The sequence below is a fragment of the Colletes latitarsis genome, chromosome 1 (assembly GCF_051014445.1).
Source record: "Colletes latitarsis isolate SP2378_abdomen chromosome 1, iyColLati1, whole genome shotgun sequence".
NCBI lineage: Eukaryota > Metazoa > Arthropoda > Insecta > Hymenoptera > Colletidae > Colletes > Colletes latitarsis.
Window position 1 is genome coordinate 10,756,119 of NC_135134.1, and position 18,686 is coordinate 10,774,804.

The following is an 18,686-nucleotide window of genomic DNA, read 5'->3' on the forward strand; positions in this document are numbered from 1 at the left end:
ATCTGGCCAACAAGTATGCGAAAAATGCGAAAGTACGGGCCAGATAAGGGCAAATCCCAGACCTAACCGAGACATAACCTGCGTTATCCTCTAAAATATTAATCGCAACCAGGTTTAATAGACTGTTTCAGTGTGGTCCCACATTACTACTTGGTCCAAACCAGAAAAGGGCCAGGATCTGGCCAACAAGTATGCGAAAAATGCGAAAGAACGGGCCAGATAAGTGCAAATCCCAGACCTAACCGAGACATAACCTGCGTTATCCTCTAAAATACTATTCGGAACCAGGTTTAATTGACTGTTTCGGTGTGGAATGTCATTACTACGTGATACAAACCAGAAAGAGCCCAGGATCTGGCCAACAAGTATGCGAAAAATGCGAAAGTACGAGCCAGATGATGGCAAATCCCAGACCTAACCGAGACATAACCGGCGTTATCCTCTAAAATATTAATCGCAACCAGGTTTAATTGACTGTTTCAGTGTGGTCCCACATTACTACTTGGTCCAAGCCAGAAAAAGGCCAGGATCTGGCCAACAAGTATGCGAAAAATGCGAAAGTACGGGCCAGATAAGGGCAAATCCCAGACCTAACCGAGACATAACCTGCGTTATCCTCTAAATTACTATTCGGATCCAGGTTTAATCGACTGTTTCGGTGTGGAACCTCATTACTACGGGATCCAACCAGAAAAAACCCATGATCTGGCCAACAAGTATGCGAAATCGCGAAAGTATGAGCCAGATGATTGTAAATACCAGAACTAACCCTGACGTAACCTGCGTCATTCTCTAAAATACTATTCGGAACCAGCTTCTATTGACTGTTTCAGTGTGGTACCACATTACTACGTGATACAAAGCAGAAAAAGGCCAGAATCTGGCCAACAAGTAAGCGAAAAATGCGAAAGTACGAGCAAAATGAGGGCAAATACCAGACCTATCCCAGACATAGCCGGCGTTATCCTCTAAAATATTAATCGGAACCAAGTTTATTTGACTGTTTCAGTGTGGCACCACATTACTACGTGATCCAAACCTGCAAAAAGCCTAGGATCTGGCCAACAAGTATACGAAAAATGCGAAAGTACGGGCCAGATGAGGGCAAATCCCAGACCTAACCGAGACATAGCCTGCGTTATCATCTAAAATACTAATCGGAACCAGCTTCTATTGACTGTTTCAGTGTGGTACCACATTACTACGGGATCCAAACCAGAAAAAACCCAGGATCTGGCCAACTAGTATGCGAAAAATGCGAAAGTACGAGCCAGATGATGGCAAATCCCAGACCTAACCGCGACATAACCGGCGTTATCCTCTAAAATATTAATCGCAACCAGGTTTAATTGACTGTTTCAGTGTGGTCCCACATTACTACGTGATCCAAACCTGCAAAAAGCCTAGGATCTGGCCAACAAGTATGCGAAAAATGCGAAAGTACGAGCCAGATGAGGGCAAATCGCAGACTTATCCGAGACATAACCTGCGTTATCCTCTAAAATACTATTCGGAACCAGGTTTAATTGACTGTTTCGGTGTGGAATGTCATTACTACGTGATACAAACCAGAAAGAGCCCAGGATCTGGCCAACAAGTATGCGAAAAATGCGAAAGTACGAGCCAGATGATGGCAAATCCCAGACCTAACCGAGACATAACCGGCGTTATCCTCTAAAATATTAATCGCAACCAGGTTTAATTGACTGTTTCAGTGTGGTCCCACATTACTACTTGGTCCAAGCCAGAAAAAGGCCAGGATCTGGCCAGCAAGTATGCGAAAAATGCGAAAGTACGGGCCAGATGAGGGCAAATCCCAGACCTAACCGAGACATAACCTGCGTTATCCTCTAAAATATTAATCGCAACCAGGTTTAATTGACTGTTTCGGTGTGGAATGTCATTACTACGTGATACAAACCAGAAAGAGCCCAGGATCTGGCCAACAAGTATGCGAAAAATGCGAAAGTACGAGCCAGATAAGGGCAAATCCCAGACCTAACCGAGACATAACCTGCGTTATCCTCTAAATTACTATTCGGATCCAGGTTTAATCGACTGTTTCGGTGTGGAACCTCATTACTACGGGATCCAACCAGAAAAAACCCATGATCTGGCCAACAAGTATGCGAAATCGCGAAAGTATGAGCCAGATGATTGTAAATACCAGAACTAACCCAGACGTAACCTGCGTCATTCTCTAAAATACTATTCGGAACCAGCTTCTATTGACTGTTTCAGTGTGGTACCACATTACTACGTGATACAAAGCAGAAAAAGGCCAGAATCTGGCCAACAAGTAAGCGAAAAATGCGAAAGTACGAGCAAAATGAGGGCAAATACCAGACCTATCCCAGACATAGCCGGCGTTATCCTCTAAAATATTAATCGGAACCAAGTTTATTTGACTGTTTCAGTGTGGCACCACATTACTACGTGATCCAAACCTGCAAAAAGCCTAGGATCTGGCCAACAAGTATACGAAAAATGCGAAAGTACGGGCCAGATGAGGGCAAATCCCAGACCTAACCGAGACATAGCCTGCGTTATCATCTAAAATACTAATCGGAACCAGCTTCTATTGACTGTTTCAGTGTGGTACCACATTATTACGTGGTCCAAGCCTGAAAAAGGCCTGAATCTGGCCAACAAGTATGCGAAAAATGCGAAATTACGATCCAGATGATTGAAAATCCCAGACCTAACCGAGACATAACCGGCGTTATCCTCTAAAATATTAATCGCAACCAGGTTCAATTGACTGTTTCGGTGTGGAACCTCATTACTACGGGATCCAAACCAGAAAAAACCCAGCATCTGGCCAACAAGTATGCGAAAAAAGCGAAATTACGATCCAGATGAGTGAAAATCCCAGACCTAACCGTGACATAACCGGCGTTATCCTCCAAAATATTAAACGCAACCAGATTTAATTGACTGTTTCAGTATGGTACCGCACTACTACGTGATCGAAACCAGAAACAGGCCAGGATCTTGCCAATAAGTGTGCGAAAATTGCGGAAGTACGAGACAGATGAGGGAAAATCCCCGACCTAACCGAGAAATAACCGGAGTTATCCTCTAAAATATTATTCGAAACCAGCTTTAATTGACTGTTTCAGTGTGGTCCCACATTACTACGTGATCCAAACCAGAAGAAGCCCAGGATCTGGCCAACAAGTATGCGAGAAATGCGAAAGTACGAGCCAGATGGGGGCAAATCCCAGACCTAACCGAGACATAACCGGCGTTATCGTCTAAAATATTAATCGCAACCAGGTTTAACTGACTGTTTCGGTATGGAACCCCATTACTACGGGATCCAAACCGGAAAAAACACAGGATCTGGCCAACAAATCTGCGAAAAACGCGAAAGTATGAGCCAGATGATAGCAAATACCAGAACAAACCCAGACATAGCCAGCGTTATCCTCTAAAATACTAGTCGGAACCGGCTGCTATTGACTGTTTCAGTGTGGTACCACATTACTACGTGATACAAACCAGAAAAAGCCCAGGATCTGGCCAACAAGTATGCGAAAAATGCGAAAGTACGAGCCAGATGAGGGCAAATCGCAGACTTATCCGAGACATAACCGGCGTTATCCTCTAAAATATTAATCGCAACCAGGTTTAATTGACCGTTTCGGTGTGCTACCGCATTACTACGTGACGCAAACCAGAAAAAGCCCAGGATCTGCCCAACAAGTATGAGAAAAATACGAAAGTACGAGCCAAATGAGGGCAAATACTAGACCTAACCCAGACATAACCGGCGTTACCCTCTAAAATATTAATCGCAACCAGGTTTAATTGACTGTTTCGGTGTGGTACCACATTGCTACGTGGTTCGAGCCAGAAAAGAACCCAGGATGTGGCAAACAAGTATGCCAAAAATGCGAAAGTATGTGGCAGATGATTGCAAATACCAGACGTAACCAAGACATAACCAGCGTTATCCTCCAAAATATTATTCGCAACCACATTTAATTGACTGTTTCAGTATGGTACCGCACTACCACGTGATCGAAACCAGAAAAAGGCCAGGATCTTGCCAATAAGTGTGCGAAAATTGCGGAAGTACGATCCAGATTAGTGAAAATCCCAGACCTAACCGAGACATAACCGGCGTTATCTTCTAAAATATTAATCGCAACCAGGTTTATTTGACTGTTTCGGTGTGGAACGTCATTATTACGGGATCCAAACCAGAAAAAACCCAGCACCTGGCCAACAAGTATGCGAAAAAAGCGAAGGTATGAGCCAGATGATTGCAAATACCAGAACTAACCCAGACATAACCAGCGTTATCCTCTAAAACACTAATCGGAACCAGCTTTTATTGACTGTTTCAGTGTGGTACCACATTACTACGTGGTCCAAGCCTGAAAAAGGCCTGGATCTGGCCAACAAGTATGCGAAAAAAGCGAAATTGCGATCCAGATGAGTGAAAATCCCAGACCTAACCGAGACATAACCGGCGTTATCCTCTAAAATATTAATCGCAACCAGGTTTAATTGACTGCTTCGGTGTGGAACCTCATTACTACGGGATCCAAACCAGAAAAAACCCAGCATCTGGCCAACAAGTATGCGAAAAAAGCGAAATTACGATCCAGATGAGTGAAAATCCCAGACCTAACCGTGACATAACCGGCGTTATCCTCCAAAATATTAAACGCAACCAGATTTAATTGACTGTTTCAGTATGGTACCGCACTACTACGTGATCGAAACCAGAAACAGGCCAGGATCTTGCCAATAAGTGTGCGAAAATTGCGGAAGTACGAGACAGATGAGGGAAAATCCCCGACCTAACCGAGAAATAACCGGAGTTATCCTCTAAAATATTATTCGAAACCAGCTTTAATTGACTGTTTCAGTGTGGTCCCACATTACTACGTGATCCAAACCAGAAGAAGCCCAGGATCTGGCCAACAAGTATGCGAGAAATGCGAAAGTACGAGCCAGATGGGGGCAAATCCCAGACCTAACCGAGACATAACCGGCGTTATCGTCTAAAATATTAATCGCAACCAGGTTTAACTGACTGTTTCGGTATGGAACCCCATTACTACGGGATCCAAACCGGAAAAAACACAGGATCTGGCCAACAAATCTGCGAAAAACGCGAAAGTATGAGCCAGATGATAGCAAATACCAGAACAAACCCAGACATAGCCAGCGTTATCCTCTAAAATACTAGTCGGAACCGGCTGCTATTGACTGTTTCAGTGTGGTACCACATTACTACGTGATACAAACCAGAAAAAGCCCAGGATCTGGCCAACAAGTATGCGAAAAATGCGAAAGTACGAGCCAGATGAGGGCAAATCGCAGACTTATCCGAGACATAACCGGCGTTATCCTCTAAAATATTAATCGCAACCAGGTTTAATTGACCGTTTCGGTGTGCTACCGCATTACTACGTGACGCAAACCAGAAAAAGCCCAGGATCTGCCCAACAAGTATGAGAAAAATACGAAAGTACGAGCCAAATGAGGGCAAATACTAGACCTAACCCAGACATAACCGGCGTTACCCTCTAAAATATTAATCGCAACCAGGTTTAATTGACTGTTTCGGTGTGGTACCACATTGCTACGTGGTTCGAGCCAGAAAAGAACCCAGGATGTGGCAAACAAGTATGCCAAAAATGCGAAAGTATGTGGCAGATGATTGCAAATACCAGACGTAACCCAGACATAACCAGCGTTATCCTCCAAAATATTATTCGCAACCACATTTAATTGACTGTTTCAGTATGGTACCGCACTACCACGTGATCGAAACCAGAAAAAGGCCAGGATCTTGCCAATAAGTGTGCGAAAATTGCGGAAGTACGATCCAGATTAGTGAAAATCCCAGACCTAACCGAGACATAACCGGCGTTATCTTCTAAAATATTAATCGCAACCAGGTTTATTTGACTGTTTCGGTGTGGAACGTCATTATTACGGGATCCAAACCAGAAAAAACCCAGCACCTGGCCAACAAGTATGCGAAAAAAGCGAAGGTATGAGCCAGATGATTGCAAATACCAGAACTAACCCAGACATAACCAGCGTTATCCTCTAAAACACTAATCGGAACCAGCTTTTATTGACTGTTTCAGTGTGGTACCACATTACTACGTGGTCCAAGCCTGAAAAAGGCCTGGATCTGGCCAACAAGTATGCGAAAAAAGCGAAATTGCGATCCAGATGAGTGAAAATCCCAGACCTAACCGAGACATAACCGGCGTTATCCTCTAAAATATTAATCGCAACCAGGTTTAATTGACTGCTTCGGTGTGGAACCTCATTACTACGGGATCCAAACCAGAAAAAACCCAGGATCTGGCCAACAAGTATGCGAAAAATGCGGAAGTACGAGCCAGATGAGGGCAAATCCCAGACCTAACCGAGACATAACCGGCGTTATCCTCTAAAATATTAATCGCAACCAGGTTTAATTGACTGTTTCAGTGTGGTCCCACATTACTACTTGGTCCAAGCCAGAAAAAGGCCAGGATCTGGCCAACAAGTATGCGAAAAATGCGAAAGTACGGGCCAGATAAGGGCAAATCCCAGACCTAACCGAGACATAACCTGCGTTATCCTCTAAAATATTAATCGCAACCAGGTTTAATTGACTGTTTCAGTGTGGTCCCACATTACTACTTGGTCCAAACCAGAAAAGGGCCAGGATCTGGCCAACAAGTATGCGAAAAATGCGAAAGAACGGGCCAGATAAGGGCAAATCCCAGACCTAACCGAGACATAACCTGCGTTATCCTCTAAAATACTATTCGGAACCAGGTTTAATTGACTGTTTCGGTGTGGAATGTCATTACTACGCGATACAAACCAGAAAGAGCCCAGGATCTGGCCAACAAGTATGCGAAAAATGCGAAAGTACGAGCCAGATGATGGCAAATCCCAGACCTAACCGAGACATAACCGGCCTTATCCTCTAAAATATTAATCGCAACCAGGTTTAATTGACTGTTTCAGTGTGGTCCCACATTACTACTTGGTCCAAGCCAGAAAAAGGCCAGGATCTGGCCAACAAGTATGCGAAAAATGCGAAAGTACGGGCCAGATAAGGGCAAATCCCAGACCTAACCGAGACATAACCTGCGTTATCCTCTAAATTACTATTCGGATCCAGGTTTAATCGACTGTTTCGGTGTGGAACCTCATTACTACGGGATCCAACCAGAAAAAACCCATGATCTGGCCAACAAGTATGCGAAATCGCGAAAGTATGAGCCAGATGATTGTAAATACCAGAACTAACCCAGACGTAACCTGCGTCATTCTCTAAAATACTATTCGGAACCAGCTTCTATTGACTGTTTCAGTGTGGTACCACATTACTACGTGATACAAAGCAGAAAAAGGCCAGAATCTGGCCAACAAGTAAGCGAAAAATGCGAAAGTACGAGCAAAATGAGGGCAAATACCAGACCTATCCCAGACATAGCCGGCGTTATCCTCTAAAATATTAATCGGAACCAAGTTTATTTGACTGTTTCAGTGTGGCACCACATTACTACGTGATCCAAACCTGCAAAAAGCCTAGGATCTGGCCAACAAGTATACGAAAAATGCGAAAGTACGGGCCAGATGAGGGCAAATCCCAGACCTAACCGAGACATAGCCTGCGTTATCATCTAAAATACTAATCGGAACCAGCTTCTATTGACTGTTTCAGTGTGGTACCACATTATTACGTGGTCCAAGCCTGAAAAAGGCCTGAATCTGGCCAACAAGTATGCGAAAAATGCGAAATTACGATCCAGATGAGTGAAAATCCCAGACCTAACCGAGACATAACCGGCGTTATCCTCTAAAATATTAATCGCAACCAGGTTCAATTGATTGTTTCGGTGTGGAACCTCATTACTACGGGATCCAAACCAGAAAAAACCCAGCATCTGGCCAACAAGTATGCGAAAAAAGCGAAATTACGATCCAGATGAGTGAAAATCCCAGACCTAACCGTGACATAACCGGCGTTATCCTCCAAAATATTAAACGCAACCAGATTTAATTGACTGTTTCAGTATGGTACCGCACTACTACGTGATCGAAACCAGAAACAGGCCAGGATCTGCCCAACAAGTATGAGAAAAATACGAAAGTACGGGCCAGATGTGGGCAAATCCCAGACCTAACCGAGACATAACCGGCGTTATCCTCTAAAATATTAATCGGAACCAGGTTTAATTGACGGTTTCGGTGCGGAACGTCATTATTACGGGATCCAAACCAGAAAAAACCCAGCATCTGGCCAACAAGTATGCGAAAAAAGCGAAAGTATGAGCAAGATGATTGCAAATACCAGAACTAACCCAGACATAACCAGCGTTATCCTCTAAAACACTAATCGGAACCAGCTTTTATTGACTGTTTCAGTGTGGTACCACATTACTACGTGATCCAAACCAGCAAAAAGCCTAGGATCTGGCCAACAAGTATGCAAAAATGCGAAAGTACGGGCCAGATGAGGGCAAATCCCAGACCTAACCGACAAATAACCAGCGTTATCCTGTAAAATATTAATCGCAACCAGGTTTAATTGACTGTTTCAGTGTAGTACCGCATTACTACGTGATATAAACCAGAAAAAGGCCAGGATCTTGCCAATAAGTATGCGAAAATTCCGGACATACGAGACAGATGAGGGCAAATCCCAGACCTAACCACGAAATAACCGGAGTTATCCTCTAAAATATTAATCGAAACCAGGTTTAATTGACTGTTTCAGTGTAGTCCCACATTACTACGTGATCCAAACCAGAAGAAGCCCAGGATCTGGCCAACAAGTATGCGAAAAATGCAAAAGTACGAGCCAGATGAGGGCAAATCCCAGAACTAACCGAGATATAACCAGCGTTATCCTCTAAAATACTATTCGGAACCAGCTTCTATTGACTGTTTCAGTGTGGTACCACATTACTACGTGATACAAACCAGAAAAAGCCCAGGATCTGGCCAACAAGTATGCGAAATAGTGCGAAAGTACGAGCCAGATGAGGGCAAATCCCAGACCTAACCGAGACATAAGCAGCGTTATCCTCTAAAATATTAATCGCAACCAGGTTTAATTGACTGTTTCAGTGTGGTACCACATTATTACGTGATCCAAACCAGAAAAAGCCCAGGATCTGGCCAACAAGTACGCGAAAAATGCGAAAGTACGAGCCAGATGAGGGCAAATCCCAGACCTAACCGAGACATAAACGGCGTTATCCTCTAAAATATTTATCGCAACCAGGTTTAATTGACTGTTTGGGTGTGGAACCTCATTACTTCGGGATCCAAACCAGAAAAAACCCAGGATCTGGCCAACAAATATGCGAAAAACGCGAAAGTATGAGCCAGATGACGGCAAATCCCAGACCTAACCGAGACATAACCGGCGTTATCCTCTAAAATATTTATCGCAACCAGGTTCAATTGACTGTTTGGGTGTGGTACCGCATTACTACGTGACGCAAACCAGAAGAAGCCCAGGATCTGGCCAACAAGTATGCGAAAAACGCGAAAGTATGAGCCAGATCATTGTAAATACCAGAACTAACCCAGACGTAACCTGCGTCATCCTCTAAAATACTATTCGGAACCAGCTTCTATTGACTGTTTCAGTGTGGTACCACATTACTACGTGATACAAAGCAGAAAAATTCCAGAATCTGGCCAACAAGTAAGCGAAAAATGCGAAATTACGATCCAGATGAGTGAAAATCCCAGACCTCACCGTGACATAACCGGCGTTATCCTCTAAAATATTAATCACAACCAGGTTTAATTGACTGTTTCGGTGTGGAACCCCATTACTACGGGATCCAAACCAGAAGAAACACAGGATCTGGCCAACAAATATGCGAAAAACGCGAAAGTATGAGCCAGATGATAGCAAATACCAGAACAAACCCAGACATAGCCAGCGTTATCCTCTAAAATACTAGTCGGAACCAGCTTCTATTGACTGTTTATGTGTGGTACCACATTACTACGTGATACAAACCAGAAAAAGCCCAGGATCTGGCCAACAAGTATGCGAAAAATGCGGAAGTACGAGCCAGATGAGGGCAAATACCAGACCTAACCGAGACATAGCCTGCGTTATCCTCTAAAATACTAATCGGAACCAGCCTTCATTGACTGTTTCAGTGTGGTACCACATTACTGCGTGATCCAAACCAGAAAAAGCCCAGGATCTGGCCAACAGGTATGCGAAAAATGCGGAAGTACGAGCCAGATGAGGGCAAATACCAGACCTAACTCAGAACTAACCGGCGTTATCCTCTAAAATATTGATAGAATCCAGGTTGAATTGACTATCTCAGTGCGGCACCACATTAATACGTGATCCAAACCAGAAGAAGCCCAGGATCTGGCCAACAAGTATGCGAGAAATGCGAAAGTACGAGCCAGATGGGGGCAATTCCCAGAGCTAACCGAGACATAGCCTGCGTTATCATCTAAAATACTAATCGGAACCAGGTTTAATTGACTGTTTCAGTGTGGTCCCACATTATTACGTGATCCAAACCAGAAAAAGCCCAGGATCTGCCCAACATGTATGAGAAAAATACGAAAGTACGAGCCAAATGAGGGCAAATACTAGACCTAACCCAGACATAACCGGCGTTATCCTCTAAAATATTAATCGCAACCAGGTTTAATTGACTGTTTCGGTGTGGTACCACATTACTACGTGGATCGAGCCAGAAAAGAACCCAGGATGTGGCAAACAAGTATGCCAAAAATGCGAAAGTATGTGGCAGATGATTGCAAATACCAGACGTAACCCAGACATAACCAGCGATATCCTCCAAAATATTAAACGCAACCAGATTTAATTGACTGTTTCAGTATGGTACCGCACTACTACGTGATCGAAACCAGAAACAGGCCAGGATCTTGCCAATAAGTGTGCGAAAATTGCGGAAGTACGAGACAGATGAGGGCGAATCCCCGACCTAACCGAGAAATAACCGGAGTTATCCTCTAAAATATTAATCGAAACCAGCTTTAATTGACTGTTTCAGTGTGGTCCCACATTACTACGTGATCCAAACCAGAAGAAGCCCAGGATCTGGCCAACAAGTATGCGAGAAATGCGAAAGTACGAGCCAGATGGGGGCAAATCCCAGACCTAACCGAGACATAACCGGCGTTATCCTCTAAAATATTAATCGAAACCAGGTTTAATTGACTGTTTCGTTGTGGAACCTCATTACTACGGGATCCAAACCAGAAAAAACCCAGGATCTGGCCAACAAGTATGCGAAAAATGCGAAAGTACGAGCCAGATGAGGGCAAATCCCAGACCTAACCGGGAGATAAACGGCGTATCCTCTAAAATATTAATCGCAACCAGGTTTAACTGACTGTTTCGGTATGGAACCCCATTACTACGGGATCCAAACCGGAAAAAACACAGGATCTGGCCAACAAATATGCGAAAAACGCGAAAGTATGAGCCAGATGATAGCAAATACCAGAACAAACCCAGACATAACCTGCGTTATCCTCTAAAATACTATTCGGAACCAGCTGCTATTGACTGTTTCAGTGTGGTACCACATTACTACCTGATACAAACCAGAAAAAGCCCAGGATCTTGCCAACAAGTATGCGAGAAACGCGAAATTACGATCCAGATTAGTGAAAATCCCAGACCTAACCGAGACATAACCGGCGTTATCCTCTATAATATTTATCGCAACCAGGTTTAATTGACTGTTTGGGTGTGGTACCGCATTACTACGTGACGCAAACCAGAAGAAGCCCAGGATCTGGCCAACAAGTATGCGAGAAACGCGAAAGTATGAGCCAGATCATTGTAAATACCAGAACTAACCCAGACGTAACCTGCGTCATCCTCTAAAATACTATTCGGAACCAGCTTCTATTGACTGTTTCAGTGTGGTACCACATTACTACGTGATACAAAGCAGAAAAATTCCAGAATCTGGCCAACAAGTAAGCGAAAAATGCGAAATTACGATCCAGATGAGTGAAAATCCCAGACCTCACCGTGACATAACCGGCGTTATCCTCTAAAATATTAATCGCAACCAGGTTTAATTGACTGTTTCGGTGTGGAACCCCATTACTACGGGATCCAAACTAGAAGAAACACAGGATCTGGCCAACAAATATGCGAAAAACGCGAAAGTATGAGCCAGATGATAGCAAATACCAGAACAAACCCAGACATAGCCAGCGTTATCCTCTAAAATACTAGTCGGAACCAGCTTCTATTGACTGTTTATGTGTGGTACCACATTACTACGTGATACAAACCAGAAAAAGCCCAGGATCTGGCCAACAAGTATGCGAAAAATGCGGAAGTACGAGCCAAATGAGGGCAATTCCCAGATCTAACCAAGACATAACCTGCGTTATCCTCTAAAATACTAATCGGAACCAGCCTTCATTGACTGTTTCAGTGTGGTACCACATTACTGCGTGATCCAAACCAGAAAAAGCCCAGGATCTGGCCAACAGGTATGCGAAAAATGCGGAAGTACGAGCCAGATGAGGGCAAATACCAGACCTAACTCAGAACTAACCAGCGTTATCCTCTAAAATACTGATAGAATCCAGGTTGAATTGACTATCTCAGTGCGGCACCACATTAATACGTGATCCAAACCAGAAGAAGCCCAGGATCTGGCCAACAAGTATGCGAGAAATGCGAAAGTACGAGCCAGATGGGGGCAATTCCCAGAGCTAACCGAGACATAACCTGCGTTATCCTCTAAAATACTGATCGGAACCAGCTTTTATTGCCTGTTTCAGTGTGGCACCACATTACTACGTGATCCAAACCAGCAAAAAGCCTAGGATCTGGCCAACAAGTATACGAAAAATGCGAAAGTACGGGCCAGATGAGGGCAAATCCCAGACCTAACCGAGACATAGCCTGCGTTATCATCTAAAATACTAATCGGAACCAGGTTTAATTGACTGTTTCAGTGTGGTCCCACATTATTACGTGATCCAAACCAGAAAAAGCCCAGGATCTGCCCAACAAGTATGAGAAAAATACGAAAGTACGAGCCAAATGAGGGCAAATACTAGACCTAACCCAGACATAACCGGCGTTATCCTCTAAAATATTAATCGCAACCAGGTTTAATTGACTGTTTCGGTGTGGTACCACATTACTACGTGGATCGAGCCAGAAAAGAACCCAGGATGTGGCAAACAAGTATGCCAAAAATGCGAAAGTATGTGGCAGATGATTGCATATACCAGACGTAACCCAGACATAACCAGCGATATCCTCCAAAATATTAAACGCAACCAGATTTAATTGACTGTTTCAGTATGGTACCGCACTACTACGTGATCGAAACCAGAAACGGGCCAGGATCTTGCCAATAAGTGTGCGAAAATTGCGGAAGTACGAGACAGATGAGGGCAAATCCCCGACCTAACCGAGAAATAACCGGAGTTATCCTCTAAAATATTAATCGAAACCAGCTTTAATTGACTGTTTCAGCGTGGTCCCACATTACTACGTGATCCAAACCAGAAGAAGCCCAGGATCTGGCCAACAAGTATGCGAGAAATGCGAAAGTACGAGCCAGATGGGGGCAAATCCCAGACCTAACCGAGACATAACCGGCGTTATCCTCTAAAATATTAATCGAAACCAGGTTTAATTGACTGTTTCGTTGTGGAACCTCATTACTACGGGATCCAAACCAGAAAAAACCCAGGATCTGGCCAACAAGTATGCGAAAAATGCGAAAGTACGGGCCAGATAAGGGCAAATCCCAGACCTAACCGAGACATAACCTGCGTTATCCTCTAAAATACTATTCGGATCCAGGTTTAATTGACTGTTTCGGTGTGGAATGTCATTACTACATGATACAAACCAGAAAAAGCCCAGGATCTGGCCAACAAGTATGCGAAAAATGCGAAAGTACGAGCCAGATGAGGGCAAATTGCAGACTTAACCGAGACATAACCGGCGTTATCCTCTAAAATATTAATCGCAACCAGGTTTAATTGGCTGTTTCGGTGTGCTACCGCATTACTACCTGACACAAACCAGAAAAAGCCCAGGATCCTGCCAACAAGTATGCGAGAAACTCGAAATTACGACCCAGATTAGTGAAAATCCCAGACCTAACCGAGACATAACCGGCGTTATCCTCTAAAATATTAATCGCAACCAGGTTTAATTGACTGTTTCGGTGTGGATCCTCATTACTACGGGATCCAGACCAGAAAAAGCCCCGGATATTGCCAACAAGTATGCGAGAAACGCGAAAATACGATCCAGATTAGTGAAAATCCCAGACCTAACCGAGACATAACCGGCGTTATCCTCTAAAATATTAATCGCAACCAGGTTTAATTGACTGTTTCAGTGTGGTCCCACATTACTACTTGGTCCAAGCCAGAAAATACCCAGGATCTGGACAACAAGAATGCGAAAAAAGCGGAAGTACGGGCCAGATAAGGGCAAATCCCAGACCTAACCGAGACATAACCTGGGTTATCCTCTAAAATACTATTCGGAACCAGCCTCTATTGACTGTTTCAGTGTATCACATTACTACGTGATACAAAGCAGAAAAAGCCCAGGATCTGGCCAACAAGTATGCGAAAAATACGAAAGCACGAGACAGATGAGAGCAAATCCCAGACCTAACCGAGACATAACCGGCGTTATCCTCTAAAACACTAATCGGAACCAGCTTTTATTGACTGTCTCAGTGTGGTACCACATTACTACGTGGTCCAAGCCTGAAAAAGGCCTGGATCTGGCCAACAAGTATGCGAAAAATGCGAAATTACGATCCAGATGTGTGAAAATCCCAGACCTAACCGAGACATAACCGGCGTTATCCTCTAAAATATTAATCGCAACCAGGTTTAATTGACTGTTCCGGTGTGGAACCTCATTACTACCGGATCCAACCAGAAAAAACCCATGATCTGGCCAACAAGTATGCGAAAAACGCGAAAGTATGAGCCAGATGATTGTAAATACCAGATCTAACCGAGACATAACCGGCGTTATCCTCTAAAATATTGATCGCAACCAGGTTTATTTGACAGTTTCGGTGTGGAACGTCATTATTACGGGATCCAAACCAGAAAAAACCCAGCACCTGGCCAACAAGTATGCGAAAAAAGCGAAGGTATGAGCCAGATGATTGCCAATACCAGAACTAACCCAGACATAACCAGCGTTATCCTCTAAAACACTAATCGGAACCAGCTTTTATTGACTGTTTCAGTGTGGTACCACATTACTACGTGGTCCAAGCCTGAAAAAGGCCTGGACCTGGCCAACAAGTATGCGAAAAATGCGAAATTGCGATCCAGATGAGTGAAAATCCCAGACCTAACCGAGACATAACCGGCGTTATCCTCTAAAATATTAATCGCAACCAGGTTTAATTGACTGTTTCGGTGTGGAACCTCATTACTACGGGATCCAAACCAGAAAAAACCCAGGATCTGGCCAACAAGTATGCGAAAAATGCGGAAGTACGAGCCAGATGAGGGCAAATACCAGACCTAACCGATACATAGCCTGCGTTATCATCTAAAATACTAATCGGAACCAGCTTCTATTGACTGTTTCAGTGTGGTACCACATTACTACGTGATCCAAACCAGCAAGAAGCCCAGGATCTGCACAACAAGTATGAGAAAAATACGAAAGTACGAGCCAAATGAGGGCAATTCCCAGTGCTAACCGAGACATAACCTGCGTTATCCTCTAAAATACTAATCGGAATCAGCCTTCATTGACTGTTTCAGTGTGGTACCACATTACTGCGTGATCCAAACCAGAAAAAGCCCAGGATCTGGCCAACAGGTATGCGAAAACTGCGGAAGTGCGAGCCAGATGAGGGCAAATACCAGACCTAACTCAGATCTAACCGGCGTTATCCTCTAAAATATTGATTGAATCCAGGTTGAATTGTCTATCTCAGTGCGGCACCACATTAATACGTGATCCTAACCAGAAAAAAGCCCAGTAGCTGCCCAACAAGTATGAGAAAAATACGAAAGTACGAGCCAAATGAGGGCAATTCCCAGAGCTAACCGAGACATAACCTGCGTTATCCTCTAAGATACTAATCGGAACCAGCTTTTATTGACTGTTTCAGTGTGGCACCACATTACTACGTGTTCCAAACCAGCAAAAAGCCCAGGATCTGCACAACAAGTATGAGAAAAATACGAAAGTACGAGCCAAATGAGGGCAATTCCCAGAGCTGACCGAGACATAACCTGCGTTATCCTCTAAATTACTAATCGGAACCAGCTTTTATTGACTGTTTCAGTGTGGTACCACATTTCTACCTGATCCAAACCAGCAAAAAGCCTAGGATCTGGCCAACAAGTATACGAAAAATGCGAAAGTACGGGCCAGATGAGGGCAAATCCCAGACCTAACAGAGACATAGCCTGCGTTATCATCTAAAATACTAATCGGAACCAGCTTCTATTGACTGTTTCAGTGTGGTACCACATTATTACGTGATCCAAACCAGAAAAAGCCCAGGATCTGCCCAACAAGTATGAGAAAAATACGAAAGTACGAGCCAAATGAGGGCAACTACCAGACCTAACCCAGACATAACCGGCGTTATCCTCTAAAATATTAATCGCAACCAGGTTTAATTGACTGTTTCGGTGTGGTACCACATTACTACGTGGTTCGAGCCAGAAAGGAACCCAGGATGTGGCAAACAAGTATGCCAAAAATGCGAAAGTCTGTGGCAGATGATTGCAAATACCAGACGTAACCCAGACGTAACCAGCGTTATCCTCCAAAATATTAATCGCAGCCAGATTTAATTGACTGTTTCAGTATGGTACCCAACTACTACGTGATCGAAACCAGGAAAAGGCCAGGATCTGGCCAACAAGTATGCGAGAAATGCGAATGTACGAGCCAGATGGGGGCAAATCCCAGACCTAACCCAGACACAACCGGCGTTATCCTCTAAAATACTATTCGGAACCAGCTTCTATTGACTGTTTCAGTGTGGTACCACATTACTACGTGATACAAAGCAGAAAAAGCCCAGGATCTGGCCAACAAGTATGCGAAAAATACGAAAGCACGACACAGATGAGGGCAAATCACAGACATAACCGAGACATAACCGGCGTTATCCTCTAAAATATTAGTCGCAACCAGGATTAATTGACTGTTTCGGTGTTGTACCGCATTACTACGTGATCCAAACCAGAAAAAACACAGGATCTCGCCAACAAGTATGCGAAAAATGCGAATGTATGTGGCAGATGATTACAAATACCAGACGTAACCCAGACCTAACCAGCGTTCTCCTCTAAAATACTAATCGGAACCAGCTTTTATTGACAGTGTCAGTGTGGTACCACTTTACTACGTGTTCCAAACCAGAAAAAGGCCAGAGTCTGGCCATCAAGTAAGCGAAAAATGCGAAAGTACGAGCTAGATGATGGGAAATACCAGACCTAACCCAGACATAGCCGGCGTTATCCTTCTGAAATATTAATCGGAACCAGGTTTAATTGACTGTTTCAGTGTGGTACCACACTACTGCGTGGTCCAAGCCTGAAAAAGGCCAGGATCTGGCCAATAAGTAATGCGAAAAATGCGGAAGTACGAGCCAGATGGGGGCAAATACCAGACATAACTCAGACCTAACCGGCGTTATCCTCTAAAATATTGATAGAATCCAGGTTGAATTGACTATCTCAGTGCGGCACCACATTAGTACGTGATCCTAACCAGAAAGAAGGCCAGTAGCTGCCCAACAAGTATGAGAAAAATAGGTAAGTACGAGCCAAATGAGGGCAAATCCCAGAACTAACCGAGATATAACCTGCGTTACCCTCTAAATTACTAATCGGAACCTGCTTTTATTGACTGTTTCAGTGTGGTACCACATTTCTACCTGCTCCAAACCAGCAAAAAGCCTAGGATCTGGCCAACAAGTATACGAAAAATGCGAAAGTACGGGCCAGATGAGGGCAAATCCCAGACCTAACCGAGACATAGCCTGCGTTATCATCTAAAATACTAATCGGAACCAGCTTCTATTGACTGTTTCAGTGTGGTACCACATTATTACGTGATCCAAACCAGAAAAAGCCCAGGATCTGCCCAACAGGTATGAGAAAAATACGAAAGTACGAGCCAAATGAGGGCAACTACCAGACCTAACCCAGACATAACCGGCGTTATCCTCTAAAATATTAATCGCAACCAGGTTTAATTGACTGTTTCGGTGTGGTACCACATTACTACGTGGTTCGAGCCAGAAAGGAACCCAGGATGTGGCAAACAAGTATGCCAAAAAAGCGAAAGTATGTGGCAGATGATTGCAAATACCAGACGTAACCCAGACATAACCAGCGTTATCCTCCAAAATATTAATCGCAACCAGATTTAATTGACTGTTTCAGTATGGTACCGCACTACTACGTGATCGAAACCAGGAAAAGGCCAGGATCTGGCCAACAAGTATGCGAGAAATGCGAATGTACGAGCCAGATGGGGGCAAATCCCAGACCTAACCGAGACATAACCGGCGTTATCCTCTAAAATATTAATCGCAACCAGGTTTAATTGACTGTTTCGGTGTGGTCCCACATTACTACGTGATCCAAACCAGAAGAAGCACAGGATCTGGCCAACAAGTATGCGA